We start from the raw sequence: 17685 nt of genomic DNA, 5'->3' as shown, positions 1-17685 counted from the left end.
TACAAAGCACCTCTGAACATTCCAATGTACGTGAATGTTCAACACAAAAAAAAATTGGCACAGGGCCACTTAAGACATTAATACTGGTGACCAAAAGCTTGATCAAAGAATGTCCTACGTCATGGCATGGAAGGAGGCCATATCAAATCTATGCTGGCTCTCTGTAGAGCAATCCAGTCAGTCTCATTACCCTGTTTGATCTCTGTACTTCTACAAGTTATTTCCCTCAAGTGCCCAAGCAATTTCCTTTTCAAATCAGTCTAACCTTGCTGTTTTCAACTTTCTTCAATTTTGTATTATTGGCAATTTTTAAAATCACACCCCCTACAATTATTCCCCCGAAATGAATATTGCAAAGTGCAAGGGACCTAGGACTGAGTCCTGCAGAACCCTATTAAAAACTGCCTTCCAATAAAAAAATTGCATTTCTCTTGTTACTACTGAGCCAATTTTGGATCACACTTGCCAGTTGCTCTTGGATCCCATGGGCTTTTGCCTTCCTGACCAGTCTGCCACTTAAGACACCCTCGCTCAATTCCATGCTGACTATATCAAATATGCGACCGCTTTGTTACCCTCTCAAAAATTAATACAAGCTAGTTCAGACATACCCTTCTCTTATTAAATCCTTGCTGACTTTCATCAATTAATCCAAGCCTTGCTAAAGGGCAATTAATAATGTCCCTTGGAACTTTGTCAATAACTTTCTCACTACTTGAGGTTAAGCTGACTGGCCTGTAATTATGCGGTTTATCCTTTTCTTCCTTTATAAACATCAACAGTTAGCCAATCCTTTCGCATTGTCCCTGTAATCAGAAAAGATTGAAAAATAATAGTCAGAACCTCCATTATTTTCACCCTTGCTTCTCTTAACAACTTCAGACATGATTCATATGGGCCTGACTATTTCATCACCAAAGATGTTAAACCCATTAATATTTCCTCTCACTATGCTCATCCCATCCAATATTTCACACTCCTCCTCCTCAAGTACATTTCTATCATCATTTTTTTGTGTAGACAGATAAACAGTATTCATTAAAAACATGACCATGAGTTCCACCTCCGTGAACAAGTTATGTGTTTGGTCTCGAATAGTTCTACTCTTTTCTTAGTTATCCTTTTGTTATTTACATTATAACAATCTAGTTAGAAAACATTAATGTTTGAAGAAAAATGTGACACCCGGTGATTAACTGAAATAAATTATGCCACAACTCTTCACATTTTGAAACAGATACAAAAACTTTAATGTATGCAAAATAAATCAAATAAAGCAAGCATCACTAACCTAATGCTATGGCTTATGAAGAACTCAGTTCTACTTATGACTTCCCCCCACTCCATAGAACCTCTATAGTACAGAAGGAGACCATTGAGCCCATTAGATCTGCACCGACTCTCCAACAGAGCATCTTACCCCAGGCCCTATTCCTGTAACCCCATGCATTTACCCCTCTAATCGCCCTAAACTATACATTTTGGGACACTAAGGGGCAATTTAGCATGGGCAATCCACCTAACTTGCACACCTCTGGACTGTGGGAGGAAACCGGAACACCCGGTGGAAATCCATGCAGACATGGGGAGAATGTGCAAACTCCACACAGACAGTCACCCAAGGCTGGAATCAAACTCGAGTCATTGCAGCAGCAGTGCTAACCACTGTGCCACCATGCTGCCCCAAGAGTTCCCTTATATGTTACATGAATCTTGAAAATTCACTCAATTTTTCTGGGACACACAGCTCTCCAGAATTCATTTTAATTTCTGCCCATTGATCCAGCTTTTCTCTAAGGAATGAAATTTCATGGGCATCCTTTAGTTTTTGGCTAAGTGATACTCCAAATTCTCTTCAAAACCTCAACTGTGGACTTCAGTTCAAACTTAAGCTTCACTACAGTTTTACTTAGGGATTTAAATTTCAGGAACACTCCTGGTTTCTATTAGTCCACTCTGCTCACATAGCTTTCTTAAAAAAAACAGTTGCTGGTGCCACAGCTGATTGCAGGTTCCTGGCAGGAGCTCTCTCCCTGCCTGCTCCAAGTGGTGAGGTTGCTTGCTAGTGTGAATAAACTCACACGCACATAATTAAACAAGGGAACCTTCTGGGCCCACATACCATCTCCATGACAGCACGCCATATTTTGGGATGTTCCTAAACAAAAAGGTAAACTAACTATTTTACCTTCAACTCAACTATTTGATTCTACAATACATACGAATAATTTATATCTCTCATTGATATAATTGGCCTTGCTCCAGACTTGTTTTCCCCATCAAGGGGCTCTTGTTATCCAGCTGACTTTCGCTTCTTTTTTCTAAGAATTACAAGAAGAATTTAAATATTTTATTGAGACAAGGAAAGACCTCTGGCTCCATTACAAGCCCAGGGTTATTGATTGTTTAAGTTTTACACTTCTGACATTGTAGATTAACAAAATTACATTTTAAATGTAATTAACTCAAACTTGTTTGATTTGCATACCAGTTTCTTAACCAAGCATTTCGATTTATTTCACATTTGCCACTTCGATTCCCAAAACTAAAATTTATATTCTAAAATGTAAGAATTCTGAAATAGATATCCACAGCAACATATTTATTACATTTTTGGATTTTCATTTATTGTGATTGCTAATAATTTTCCATGTCCTCTGTTTTCTTTCCCAATTTCCATTTTAATTTCACCCCTACAATTCTTATACTCCTCTAGGATCTCTGCAGTATAGAGCTCTCAATGTCAGATAAAAGCTTTGCTTTTTTGTCTTACTATATCCTAGACATTCTTTGACATCTGAGGTCTCTAGTATTTTGGAACCTCACCCTTTCTCTAAATAAGCATATTTGTTCTGAACTTTCATTAATTGCCTCCTCCTTGAATGTCTCCCTCTGCTCTGACACTGATGTTTCAAATAGCTGTTTCCAATCTACTTATTTTAAGCTATATCTCAGCTTCATAAAATGGTCCTTTTCCCAAATTAATACTTGAGAATTTCTTTTTTCTGGTTTATCTTTATTCTTTTCTTAACTACACTAAATCTAAGTGAATTATACTCACTACCAACAAAATGCTCTCTGCTGATAAAAATTTCCACCTCCCCAGCTTCATTCCCTGAAAATAAGTTCAAAATTGACCCTTTAAAATAGGTTCCATGGAAGCATGCATTTTAAGAATTCAATTCTCCTGTATACACTTCAAAAATTGTAGTTTAAACAAATTATTTTATCTCTTCAATTATTTTGTACAGAATCAGTAAAACATTCAGGTATGTCTTCCCCAACCAAGGATTTGCCCTCACCATGGTTGACAGGGCTCTTAATTGTGTCTGACTCATTTCTTACATTTCTGCTCTGACCCATTCACTTCCCTCTCCTGACCACAACAGAGATTCCATTGTTCTCACTTTACAATCCACCAATCCTTGTATTCAATGCCATCCTCCACCACTTCTCCTCCAGTGAGATACCATCACCTAATAAACCTTCCCTTCTCCTCCACTATCAGTGTTTCAAAGGAACCACAATTTCCTTAATCATCCCCAATACCCTGTCCCCTTTCCACTGCACGCGGAAGAGTTGTAACACCTACGCTTTCATCTCCTCTCTTCATTCAAGGCCCAAATGCTCCTCCAAGGTGAAACAGTGACCCAAACTTCTAGTAGCTTACCATTTTCATTCTTGACCTTGCTTGCATACTGACATTTCTATCCTTGGCTTACCACAGTGTTCCAATGAAGCTGCACAGAACCTTGAGGAACAGCCGCACACCTTTTGATTCAGCGTTTTACAGCCTTCTGGATTAATTCAGCAGTTTCAGACTGTAACTTCTGCTTCCTCATTTTGCTTCCTTTTCTTTGCGTGTGTCAGCCTTAATCCTGTTTTCTAGTTTTCGCTTTTGGAAGGCAACAGTTCATTATTCTGTCATTCACACCTCCTCCGGACTCATCTTTTGTTTCTTTACTTGACTATTTGCCTCTGCCCAACAATTCTTCAGTTATTTAATGTCTCCTATCTGCCGCCCTATCACAGACCTTGCCTTTTGTTTTATTTTCCACTCTCCCTATTTCACCCACGTAAGAGCTAACTAACTAAAATGTCTAAATTTTCCCAGTTCTGATGAAAGGTCACGACCTGAAATTTTTTCTCTCTCCATAGATGCTGCCAGACTTGAATATTCCCAGCACTTTGTTTAAATGATTGGTGAAGTTAACCTGAGTCTTTTTTTCCAGAAACATTCCTCCAGTCTTGCGATTACAATTTGTTATTTTTATTTTAATGACGAAACATACATCTCTACTTTACAACTGCTTTTATTCAGGACTAACTAGACCATACAATAACTAACACCACGACCTAACTCCCAGATCTTCATTAACATTGCTTTCAAACAAACTGGCAGGTGACATACAAGGGGAACCTGGAGATAATCACCCATTAACTTTCCATATATTCTGTGAAGAGGACCCGTGTACAACAGCAATGTTGGAACTGAAAGCTAAGCAGAATTGCAAACCTTATTTTAGTTAACTTATTTTAACTATACTGGAAAGCAAACTATTTAAATTTTAGACTATTAGAAATAGCCACTTCATATATATTCTATATGCAAATTTACAATACGACAATACAATGAACTGTTGCCATCCAAAAGCAAAAACCAGAAAGTATCTTCTGTATTGACATTTGGAACATTTTTTGTTAAAAACCTGTTGTGCTGGTTAGGTTAAAATGACTACTAAAATGGACTAACAGCAAATCAACAGTATCGTACGTCATGCTTTACTTTTTTTCTGTTGAGGTCAATACAATGAAAAAGAGCATTTTTTATTTAATTACAATTACAAGAAATTGCCCACAAGATCAGGTGAAAATTCCTCCTCACTTACAGCAGCTTATGATTCTAATTTGCTTTCAGACCATTTCACATGACTTACATGGACGAATTTAATTGCCTTTGAATCTATTTGTAATTATTCTGAAAAATAATTAGCCATCTGAATTACCATGTAGGGTAATGTTTGCATGCATTTACAGCCAATTTTTCCTAATGATCCCTATATCAATCCATTGTAACATTCAATGTAACATTTTTCAGGAAGTCTATTCTGAACTCTCTTCTCTTCCAGCTGAAATCAAGTTGTAATTTTAAACTATCCTGCCACCTGAAATACACAGGTTCAAGTTGCCCATTTTACAGCCTTGCCAATTTTACTCTTTATTTGAGTCAAAGTCAGAAATGTAAGAAAGGCAGTCAACCCAAAGCCAATCCTCTTCCCACTTGATGGGGGTCAATTTCAACCTAACCTAATTACCAATTCGTGGTAAATACTTTGTGTTAGTATTTTAACTAACTTCCCATTGAATGGCTTGCAAACACACTGCATAGTACAAAAATAGATCAACGTTATTTAAATGTAGTGGATCTGAACATTGGGAATAGGTTACTCAACTGAATGAGACAATTACCCAGCTATAAATTAGAGTGCCTCTATATCTGCAGGTTTAAATAAAGGTATAAAACCATCAAATCACAGTATAATTATTCTCAACAGTCAAAAACATGTCAGAATGTATAAAATTTTCATCCCTATGTGAATGCTTACTTTATAGATTAGTTAAAAGTCTACTCAATTCTTTACTGCCAATTTTTCATTGATTATGAATGAATGTAAATGAATGGATGCAAAACCGCCTGGTGAGTGCAATGGTGACATTGTTATTCCATTGTGTTCATACATTTTTATCTTTCCAAGAACTTAAAAATGTTCTTCTTAAATATCCCAAACCAAACTCTTTTTCTTTAAAATCAGCTAAATGCAACATTGCAAAGGAGGAAAGCTTTCTTGAATCACAACACAACTGGAATCAGGGAATTTACTTTGATGTTGACACAAGATCAAAGAATGTCTGCAGTACAAAAGGAAGCTGCTCAGTTCATCATGCCTGCACCAGTGCTCTTAAGGACTCAGTTATTCCCACTCCTTCCCCTTTTCTCCATGGCCCTGCAGATATCTTATCTTCGGATAATTATCCAATTCTCTTTGGAAAGCCACAATTGAATTTACCGCCATCACACTCTTAGGCAGTTCATTCCAGATCCTCACCAATCGTGGTGTAAAACTAGTTTTTCTTCTTGTCACCATTGCTTTTTTTCCCCATCACCTTAAATCAGTGTCCTCTTGCCAGTGGGAACAGTTTCTAACAGCAACATGTTCAGAGGTTAATTTTCTACAAAAAAACCTTCAAAACTGGAAGATTTTAAATTTCAACAACATGCTTGGTATAATAAATTAACTTTGGCTTAATCATGTCTGTATTCTTCCAATTCCAAAAGAGATGAAAATTGGGCAGGTTCCACAATGAACAAGTGATCCATTTTGCTTTATTATCATTCTGGCAGTGAAGGTGAAAATTATCGCTATCGAGTCTAGAGAGGAATTCTCTACTTTATCAGCCAGATCAAGAAATACAAGAGGAAATCAATAGAATAAAAGGGAAAGATTACATTCAAAGCAGAAATGGTGGGGTGGGGGGATGAAATTGTGTATTGTTTTGATGGACGAGGATATCATCTGACATAAAGTGAACATCATCACATTTTTTTTCATGGAATACATAATGCTGCGTACTAAGCAATCATAAATGGCAAAGATTTGTAAAAAAAAATTACTGTTTTATTTACTCATAGCCTTTGAGAAATTATTTTGGTTATTTGTTTACATTTTTTGAATAATTACTGAGATCCAAAAGAAAATACAAAAAAGTTATCTTTACCCAATTTAAAATTTAATTTTTTATACCAAATAGAGCAATAAAATTTGAGTCTTCAAGAAATCTAATAACTCAGTGGAAACAGGGGATAAATGCAATTTCTTCTCTATGACAACAAAAAAGTAATAACAATGAATAAATGGGCTTGTTGATAATCTGAAAATTAACAATTTTGTCTCCATGATTCTGAGTTTATGCAGTTTTGGTGTTACTGTTGATCAATGCTTGGCTATTCAAACTCAACAAATGGAACTGAGCTGAAAAGCACTAAGTAGTAACCTATATAATCAAAGATTGAGCACTTTTCCAACATTGTTTTTGAGCTTCAAATAATTTAACAGTTTTAGTCATGATGTATTTAATGATGAAAATATTCAAGAAAGAGACATTCCCTCATATTGCAAACCCAATGAATAACTACTATAATCATTTTTTTACTTTATTCATGCAACATGAATGGTGCTGGGATAGTCCGCGTTTATTGTCATCATTAACTGACCCCCCTTGAGAAGTTCTGTATTTTTGAACAGCTGCAGTCTATGTGGTGTAAGTACATCTGTTATGCTGTTAGGGAAGGATCTCCTAAATTTTGATGCAGTGACAATGCAGAAATAGCGTAATCATTCTAAGTCAGGAGGGTAAGAAACTTGGAAGTGGTGGTGCTGCCATGCATCTGCTGTATTCTTCCAGATGATAAAGATTGCCAGTTCATGAAACACTGTTGAAGGAGCCTTAGCGAGTTACTGCAGTGAATTTTGTAGAGAGTACACTGCTACCATTGTATATCGGTGATGGAGGAAGAGCATTTTAAAGTGGCGGATGGGATGCTCAATAAACAGGCTGCTTTGTCCTGGATGGTGTCAAGCTTTGAGTGTTCTTGGAGCCAGACTCATCCAGGCAAGTGAAGAGTATTCCATCACACTCCAACATGTTGATGGTGGAGATCTTTCAACATTTAGGAAGGGAGTTGCTTTTGGCAGAATTACCAGCTCTAGTAGCCACAGTATTAATGTGCCTGATCTAGTTAGGTTTCTGGTCAATGTTGACCCACTTTGTCTGACACTTGCATTATGCAAATGAGACATCATCACGTAGATAGGAATCAGCATTTTCTGAAAACTATTTACTGTTTTCCTCCTGGCCATTAGCAAAATATATTTCATCTATATAGCATTTTCCTTGAGAAACAGTCTTAGTGTGAATTAAAAATCAACAAATACTCAATTGCTCAGTTACATTTTACCATTTAGGGACCACTTGCAACATGATGGTGAGCCTCTTAACATAATTCAGTTATGTTTCATTACCTCGGCTTTAGTGCAACTAAAGAAGGGACAAACAATTCATTTTGAAGCTAAAAGTCAAAAGGGCATTACAGAAATTGTTCTGCTCACTTCTGAATGATAGCATTAACATTATCTTGAGTGTTACAGGCATGAATGCAAATTTTTTTAATTACTTCACAGGAAGTGAGTAACCTACCTGGCCACTATTTGTTGCCCATCCCCAGTTGCTGTCAAGTAGACAGTGGTGGAATTGTAAAGACCCATTTCAATGAGGGGATTATGGTCTGCAGTCACATGGGCAATGTGTAGTTATACTTCTACAATCACCAGAAATAAAAATTACAGCATTTCTAAGTGAATCAAGAATTGGGTGTGAAAAAACATTTTACTTTGACTATTTTTTCACTCACTTATGTTTCATGTTTTAATTCAAGCTAGGTGACAAGTTTATACTACACATTATAGTACAGTACCACTTGTAAATCAAAATTAAACCCTTTAAAAATCAAGCAGTTTTATTCTATTTGTAAATTTAAAATTGGAACTATTTAAAAATATCGGGACAATTCTCCAAAAAAAATTATCAGTGTCAAATTTGCATAAAAACTGGAGTAAATCTGGCTGTTTCTTTCTTTAGCAGGATTTTCAAAATGAATCTCCCACTTTCTGTGCATCACAGACAGCCCTAGCATGAATCACGCTAAAAATCAGGGGGCAGGGCCCATTCCCACTGGACAGGCTGGCAGCATAGCACCAAGTGGGCCACTGTGCATGGACCAATCTGAAAGCTCCAAGATTGGCTCATGAGCAGTAACTTCCTGATCACTGGGCAGCCTGATCTCTGGCCAGCCAAGCAACCCCCTCAATGCTGCCCCCTCTCCTCACACCCCGCCCAAGTATGCCACAGCCAAATCATCCCCCAGCAGCTGCTGCTCCCCCCGCAGCCAGCCCTGATCGCTGGCCCCTCCACACTTCTCTCTGTCACCCAGCCCAATTGCAGAGTGGCAGTGGGACCCCCCCCCAACCCTCAATGATCACACCCCCCCCGGAGGTCCTGCCCCCTTGGCACTATCCAATGCCCAGTGGGCCAGGCTGGCCCTGCCAAGGTGACAATGCCCAGGCACACTCTTTCCCCCCCCCCTTACTCCTGACCCTGTGGGGGGCCTCGATGGCCCCTTGGTACTCAAGTGGAGTCTGGCCGCCAGCTCTTTGCAAATGGGGAGCCTCACTGGAGTGAAGCAGTCCTGGCAGGGGGAGCAGGGGAGAGATTCTAGTGGGCCTAGAAATTTCAGTCCTGGGCCCTCTAATGATAGGTGAATTATATGTAAATGATGATTTAAATAATTTATGCAGCTCCACACCAATTTCTAGAATGGACCTGACAGCGCCGGAAATCTGAGAGCCGGAGACTTGTGGAGGCTGTGGCACCCAGCGGGAAGCCCGTTAAATGGCTTCAGCTTGAGTCTCCCAGCCCGTTGCGCTACTAAGAATTGCCCCCATCCAGTTTCCTCTAACTAGCACATAAGCGTATACAAGAACCTGCATTTATCTTCAAGGTAAAAATTAAATAAAATAAATTATGCAACTGACATGGGAAAAAGAAAATAACTGTTATGCTGCTACAATGGATTTAAGATAAACAGCTTGCAAAGAAGTCACTGAACTAATAAGATAAATTTACTGGCCACAGTATGCATCAAATTCTATCATAAAATGCTTTGTCTTTCATTATTAAAACTCAAATTGCTGCACATCTTTAATAATCAATAACGGAAAAATTGTGTGTATTAACATAAAGATGACAGAGGAAAATTGTAAGTCTTATGACCAACGACTATTATGGGGCTTATTTCTACCGATAAGTACAACATCCCACCACTGGACCAAAAGCAGGACTTGTCCCATCTCTCCCACCCCACAACAGGCAGGACCTTAGTTGGCATTTTCGTGGTAAAATGAATTATGATGTCACTGCTCAACCTGCCACCCAATTCAGGACGGCAGCCTGCCTCTGAGCAGTCAAGCCAAACAGAAGGCTGCCAGATGGGCAGCCATGGCAGTGCAGCCAATAGAGATGGCTGTTGCTGAGGCTACAGGAAGAAGGTAGCACATTGACACAACTCTGAAGTCAAGGCAAGTTGTTTTAATTATCGTGATGAGCCAGGCAGGCAGGCAGGCAGGCCCAGCAATTGGGAAATGCAGCATCCAACAACTTTGCTGGGAGGCCCTCAAATGGCAGTCTCTCCATGAGGCAGTAGCCCCTTCCAACACTACTAAAGTGCCAGCAAGTTTGGGAAATGGCCAATAATAGGCCATTTAATTGGTTTCATTGATCACCCGTCCCACCATTTTAACATCCCTCTGCTTCCCAGCCCATTTCTAGCAGGTTAGCAAAATTCAATCCATAAATTCAAGCCTCAGCAACAATTTTATTTCAATTAATGGTCTGTACCCAAACAATGCCACAGCGATCATTAAGCGTTTACATGGTCATATAGAAGATAATGATACCCACACAGATATATCTCTTCATAATCTCAGCAGATTGCATAATTTCACAATATACAAATTGGCTTTTCCTGTATTGAAGTGACAACCCCTTTCATATCCCACTCTCCTATAAGTCTATCTATTTATTCCATGTGACTCCATGACACTTCCCCATTCCACATTTCCTTTTAAATAACTTTTTCAAATGTTTATCTGCTTCCCTTTTTAAAGTTATTACAATTTTTGTTTTCACCATTGTTATATGGCATCACATTATGCCAACAACCCTATGCAAAAAAAACTTTTAATCACTTATTATGTTCTTTCAGCAATCGTTTTAAATTTGTACCCTCTGGTTGCTGACTCATCTATCAGTTAACTACTTACCACCTATCTCACCAACCCGTCGTGATTTTGAACACCTCTATCAGATCTCCTACTAATCTTCACTGTTCTACAGGGAAGAGCCTTGATTTCCATAATCTCTCCACGTAACTAAATCTTTTTATCCTTTGTACAATCTTATTAAATCTATGCCGCACCCTGGCTGTGGCCTTGAAATTCTTTCTAAAGTAAAGCACCTAAGACTGAAAAGAACAATCTAACTACTATTTACATTGATTTAGGATGATATCTTTACTTTTGTACTTTAAACCTCTATTAAATGTGGTGCACATTTTTTTCATTTCACAGATTTTTTTTTAAGAATCCCCATGCTTCTCTGCTTTCCTGCTCTTTTCAAATGTTTAATGTGAATGTCCTTTCTTTATTCTTGCCAAAAAAGGTAAATTCTCACTTGACAATTAGAAATTTTGGGAGCTAAATGGCACAGCCCCCAGAAACAGGCATGGGGATTGCCATGCACAATTGACCCATGCCCATTCAGTGTTCAGCAGGCATCTTTGTGATATCAATATTATGATTTTGGTATGCAGTCAGTGTTAAATGAGCTGTCAGTTGGCTGCATAAATCAGCAGAGGGTCCAAAGTTGTAACCAGATAGCACTACTTAAAGCACCACTTAAACGGGAGGTGCACAGTGGCTGCAACAGGTGCTAGGAGCCCTTTGTGACTTGAATGTGACCTATAAAAGAAGAATGGATGAGAGTGCGAGTACTCAACTTTCCCAACACTGCCTTGTAGGTCTTGATGAAGGGGTAAAAGATATGAGAGATCTACCATATTCACTAGGGACCAGGTTACCCTCCAGACACAGTGTGAAAAGGCAGCAGGAGCAAGTAGCTACAAAATCAATGCCAAGAGTGCAGCTCCAAGGAACCACACGCTGTGTCAAAAGGTGTTGAATGACCCTGGTCAAAATCAATGAATGTACTTTCAAATGCCACATCCTACCAACTGCGCCATTAGCCTCTGCCACTGCTCAGATCATCACACCCCCTTACCCATCTATCAGTCAGGACTTGTACCTGACATTCAAATGCTTCACCTCACATTCACACTCCTAGCACTGCTACAGATCTCAAAATCACATCTCTCAGCCTGTACAAATTTCCAGCTATTCAATTACGACACTCCCAACTATATTGCATCATGCACACTGACACCCTGCTGTCTCTTCTAAAGGAAAAGGCAGCACACAACCAGAGGTGTCAGGAACAAACCAGAGAGGGAAGGCTACAACTGGATAGGCAGGCAAGTCATTATTGAAGAGCAACTGAATGCATCTCAGAGGATAGTGAGACAGATTTTACACGTAATGAAAGCCCAGGCATAAATTCACTGCAGCCAGGGCATGGTGAAAGGAAAGCATAGGTACCAGCTCAACAATGGGTAAGATTGGACATGGGACTTTAACAGGTCGGGCTACAGAAGAAACCCGAAGGGTCTATGCCATACAGCATGCTTTGTGCATTGGGAAATACGTCAGAAAACGTGATCTAGATTTTATGGGGCTCCATGTTCCCAATTCATGCAAAAACTACCATCTGCCCCCTCCCCAGCTAGAATGTTGGTTGGGAGCCTGCCCACAAGAAACATATTTTATGTTCGGCAGGGGCGTTAACTGGTTCAAGACAAGAGTTCCACTCCCATCTGGGAAGTAAGTCCTGCCGTGGAAAGTTGCCGATTGGTTGGCAGTTTTGGAGTCCCTTCAGCACCAGTTTTGAGTGGTGGCCACTGCTCGAACTGTTACTGAAGAACAGGAGGTTATGGAGGCCAAACTGTGGTTATATCTGACATATCGGTGGGCCCTGACTGGTAGCCCCCAGCAAATGGTTCATGCAGATGGGGGTTGGTGAGATGGTTTGAGAGCTAAGGTCTTAAAGGCCAGGTGGATAGGGTAAAATCAGGAGGATTAATTTTCACCTTGGTTGGTCTCCAATCCTTCTGTAACCATCAATTCATTCACACAGAATGATTATCATTAACTTCAAGTTTTGATTTCTCTTCCAATTGCTGCACTTTCACAGTAGTAAAATTACAGATTACCTTAAATCCTGAATTGCTGGCTGAAATCACAGATTGTATGCATGCATGTGCTGGGATGGGAAAGAGGTGCTCACATTTTAGGTGCAGCCTGTTCAAAGGATGGCTCTAACCAAGTGTCTGCACCTGGACCTGCAATTCCTCTCTTATTCCCCAAATACTGGGGAACTGCCACATAGTTTCAGTACTTCCTCCTCTTCCAGATTTTAAAGGTTACGTCTTAAAAAAAGTCTTTGCTGGCCAAAAGACATCGGTGCTAAAGTTCTGTCAATGCAAAATACTGCAGACGCTTGGAATCTGAAATCATGAAAGTACAGAAGCAAAGGAGTTCTTGGTTGCAAAGGCATGCAAAAATAGAATTTCCTAAAAAAAACTGTCTGGTAACTGTCAGCTAATTTCTATCTTGAGTGGAATAGCACCCAAAGTCTTACATCCAGGAGTTAGGTCACATCTATGCATGTTTAAACTGCTTTGTGTTAGTCATATCAATTCAAACAAACCAGAAATTTGAAATGGACTAATACGCCAGGGGTAAGGAAACAAATGTTTCAATTAAGACAAAAACAAATGTTTTATTTTCACAATCTTCCAAGGAACTATAATTTTTTCCCTTTTCATTCCCAGCGTGTAACAACTGAAAAAACTGTCTTCATAACCAGTCTCCTGTATCCAATAGTCAGGCAAAAGAGAAACAAACACTAAGAAGGGTATTTTTGTTTTTAAGTTCCCTTATTAATATGACTTTTCATCCACTGAGTCCATTCGTTAAATTGCTATAAAGAGCATTGTCCACAAAAGGAATTACTCCTTCAGTGCCATGATGTTAGGAAAATAAACAAGAACCCCATAACTTCTCCCCAACCCATGCCACTTCTCTCACCCACGCTCCTTTCCATACTCCTATGTGGGGCAGAGTTGGATTGCTTTGCTGGCATGAAGTTTCACTCGGGGTCGAATGCTTCCTTATCTATGTTTGGTTTAACGATAAGCCTCCAGTGTCAAGATGCCGGCGTTGGACTGGGGTAAACACTAAGAAATCTCACCACACCAGGTTAAAGTCCAACAGGCTTATTTGATAGTAAACACCACAAGCTTTCGGAACGCTGGTCCTTCATCAGGTGAGTGGACTGACGAAGGAACAGCGTTCCGAAAGCTTGTGGCGTTTACTATCAAATAAACCTGTTGGACTTTAACCTGGTGTTGTGAGGCTTCTTACTGTGTCATCTCCCCAATCCAGCCATTCCCACTCTGAAAGATGAGCTGAAAGGCATTGAGCACTTCACTGGCGATTAAAGTTCACTCACAGGAGGGCTCTTCTCTCATTGTTGTTGCTTTATTTCCCCCAACCCCTACCATTACTTTTTAACTTTCCCTGATGGGCCAAGTTTGTATAACTCACAGACCTCTCACCAATTCCTCCCCGGATCAAAAGACTCTGGGCACACCAACAATCACTAGTTTCCCACTAACCCAGTCAGTTACTTTTTTACTCAACTTTGCATTTTTGCTCTGATCCACTGAATTTCAATTGTATGCTGCAAACTTCTCTAGGAAGACCATAGCAAATGTAAGTAAATGTGACGTTTATGAGCAATCGAATCAGCTGAAAAAAATGTGTGGCGGAATTACTTGTCTCATTGAAGTGTACCGTATTATTGAAAAGGTTGAAAACCATTGTACAAGTCTAATACCAGGAATGGGCAGGTTGTCTTACGAGGAAAAGTTGGAGAGTTTAGGTTTGTATCCACTGGAGTTCAGAAGAGTAAGAGGCAACTGACCAAAACCTTCAAGATCTTGAAGAGTATTGCCTGGGTAGATATGAAGAGAAAATTTCCTCTTGTCAGAGAATCTAGAAGTAAGGGTCACTATTTAAAAATAAGGATGCACTCATTTAAGACTGAGATGAGGAGAATTTCTTTCTCGCAGAGAGTCATGAGTCTCTGGAACTCTCCTCCTCAAAAGGCATCAGAAGCAGAACCATTGAATATTTTTAAGGCTGAGCTTGATAGCTACTTGATGCACAAGGTGGGGTGGAGAAGGGTGAAGTGTTATTGAGGGTAGGCAGGAATGTGGGGTTGAAATTACAATTATATTAGCCATGATTTTACTTAATGGCAGAACAGGTTTGAGGGCCCGAATAGTCCTGAATCATATATTCATAAGTGCAGGCTAGCCATACATGGTGCTAGCCATGCACGTTTCTGAGTATGTAGCCATTCAGCATGCTGCTTGCCTCAACTCAACTGGACATAGGGTAATTTCGTATCGCAATTCACCCACCCGGTAATACAGATAATCCCATTTTTAGCCCAATTTTCTTAGATTTGTTTCAGCAGCAACTGCATTGAGTGTACATTGTTGTGATTCCACCTAATACATAAAAATAACTTCAAAATCCCAAATTACCTGAAACATTATTCACAAAAATCACATGTCAGTAGGAATTTTCTCTTGTGTGCTTTGCAGAGAATTGAGATGCTGAGAATAGATATTTAATGGGTTGTGATCTTAAAATAAATATATAATCCCAAGGGGGGCTCCACTTGTGTTTGCTTCCTCTATTACAACTAGGTCTGTCCCATTTTCCATTACCTTCACCAATCACTCTTTTTTTTCTAAAACACTGTGCTCTAATTTCCATTTTAGTCCACACACTGAAACTTGAGCTTTATTCACCTGCACAACTGTTTGAAGACATAGATGTTGATGCCACTCAGGGATCAAGTATGCAGATGTTAATAGGCTAATTCCATGCACGATAAAACGCCTGCCTCAACCAGATATTGGTGAGCTTGAAGTTTTATCAAAGTAAGTTGATGTAAATTATCCATGTCTCCTCTACACTAATAATTTATGAGTAGTTTTGCATTTATAATGCTGCTGCAACATACTCCGCAATACTGGATGAGTTGTTCAATTATTACTAAAATCATAGACAGGCACAAATCACATTCATAAAAAAGATTAATTCTAATGAATCAACCCTGATGCATACAATATGTTAAAGCAAGTTCAATCAATGATATTGGCATTATTATTTTAACAATAGTAGCCTAGTGCGCTGAAGTAGTAATTAATATTAGGAAATATTCCAGAGATTCTCTGTGCAGGAACCTATGCACAATTCAGTGAGGTTTTAGAACATAGAACATAGAACACTACAGCACAAACAGGCCCTTCAGCCCTCAAGTTGCGCCGATCATATCCATACCTACCAGGCCATAGAGCTATCTGTAACTCCCAATCCCATTAAATCCCATATACTCATCCAGAAGTCTTTTAAAATATCCCAGTGAGTTCACCTCTACCACCACTGACGGCAGCCGATTCCACTCACTCACCACTCTCTGAGCGAAAAACTTAGCCCTAACGTCTCCTCTGTACTTGCTCCCCAGCACCTTAAACCTGTGTCCTCTTGTAACGACCATTTCAACCCTGGGAAATAGCCTCCGAGAACCCACCCTATCTATTCCTTTTATCATTTTATAAACCTCTATCAGGTCGCCTCTCAACCTTCGTCTCTCCAGGAAGAACAGACCTAGCTCCCTCAACCTATCTTCATAAGGCATGCCTCCCAATCCAGGCAACAACCTTGTAAATCTCCTCTGCACCCTCTGAATAGCTTCCACATCCTTCCCGTAGTGAGGCGACCAGAATTGCATACAGTACTCCAAGTGGGGTCTGACAAGACTCTTAGCTCTACTATTTTCTACAATGAGCATGAAGAAAATAGTTGTTTCAAGATGACTGCAATGATCATATTCTACCACATTAATTTTCAGTATTGAGCAACCACTTCTTAGGAAACAAACATCACTGTCAGACTTAAACTTCAAGAAACCAGTAGCATTTTGGCTTAGTTACAACCTTATGCTTTAAGCCTAAAAGATAAAAAAACTGCCTGTTGTACAGACCATCACTTTGTTATTTCAGAATTTCAATTTGTTATTTCAGAATTCAATTATATTTGAAACATACCTAAATCACAATGACTTATTGGTGCATGCATTAAATTATCAACTGCAATTCACTATTTCAAGTACTGAAAATTGAAGTTAAATAAATTAAAATTCTATTTGCATATTGGATACAGATTTATAAAAAATGTTCCTAATAATAAGCTTGCAAATTTATTCTACATAGGTGTGTCAAACATTACTATTTTACATATAAAATCCTCTCTTTGTGGATGTGCAACTTAAGCTCATATGTGCTCATTCATACACTATCCCAACAATCTAAAATGTGTAGCTAGCTTTTCTGTTTTCTCAACAAGCTACACTGCTGACTCATATTCATGACTGGCAATCAATCATAATTCTAATCCAAATCTAATCCACTGCAACTGGAATAAGATGCAAGCACCTACCCATGATGCTGCACAAATGAATTTTTACTCTGAACTATGCCATCCATGGAGAACCCAACATAGGATAGGCATGTCCCCCAAGGAACAAACAAAAATAAGGCAGAGCTATTTGACATTCCCTTAAGTACTTAACATTCATTATAGACCAACATTCACAGAAGCTTGGGAATAGGTGGCAAGCCCACATTTTTAGCTAGGTATGATGCTTGTCACAGAAATATCAGAAAATAATACCTTTAAGAAAGCCAAGCTGAATGCTGTACCATGCTATTAACCATTCATTCAGAAACGTTGTTCAGGGTTTGTTATTTGAATATAATGT

The 17685-nt window shown here is 39.2% G+C and overlaps 1 protein-coding gene across 4 annotated transcripts in view; it reads right to left on the bottom strand.

Moving 5' to 3' along the window:
- The window catches only part of ppp3ca (protein phosphatase 3, catalytic subunit, alpha isozyme), a 325439-nt gene that overhangs the window by 294691 nt on the left and 13063 nt on the right, over positions 1-17685 (bottom strand). The gene's annotated exons all lie outside the window — the stretch shown is intronic.

The sequence above is a fragment of the Carcharhinus amblyrhynchos genome, chromosome 13 (assembly GCF_965287045.1).
Source record: "Carcharhinus amblyrhynchos chromosome 13, sCarAmb.v2.hapA, whole genome shotgun sequence".
Classification (NCBI taxonomy): Eukaryota; Metazoa; Chordata; class Chondrichthyes; order Carcharhiniformes; family Carcharhinidae; genus Carcharhinus; species Carcharhinus amblyrhynchos.
The sequence above is the reverse complement of the archived record's forward strand: the minus strand, read 5'-3'. Positions and strand labels throughout refer to the sequence as shown.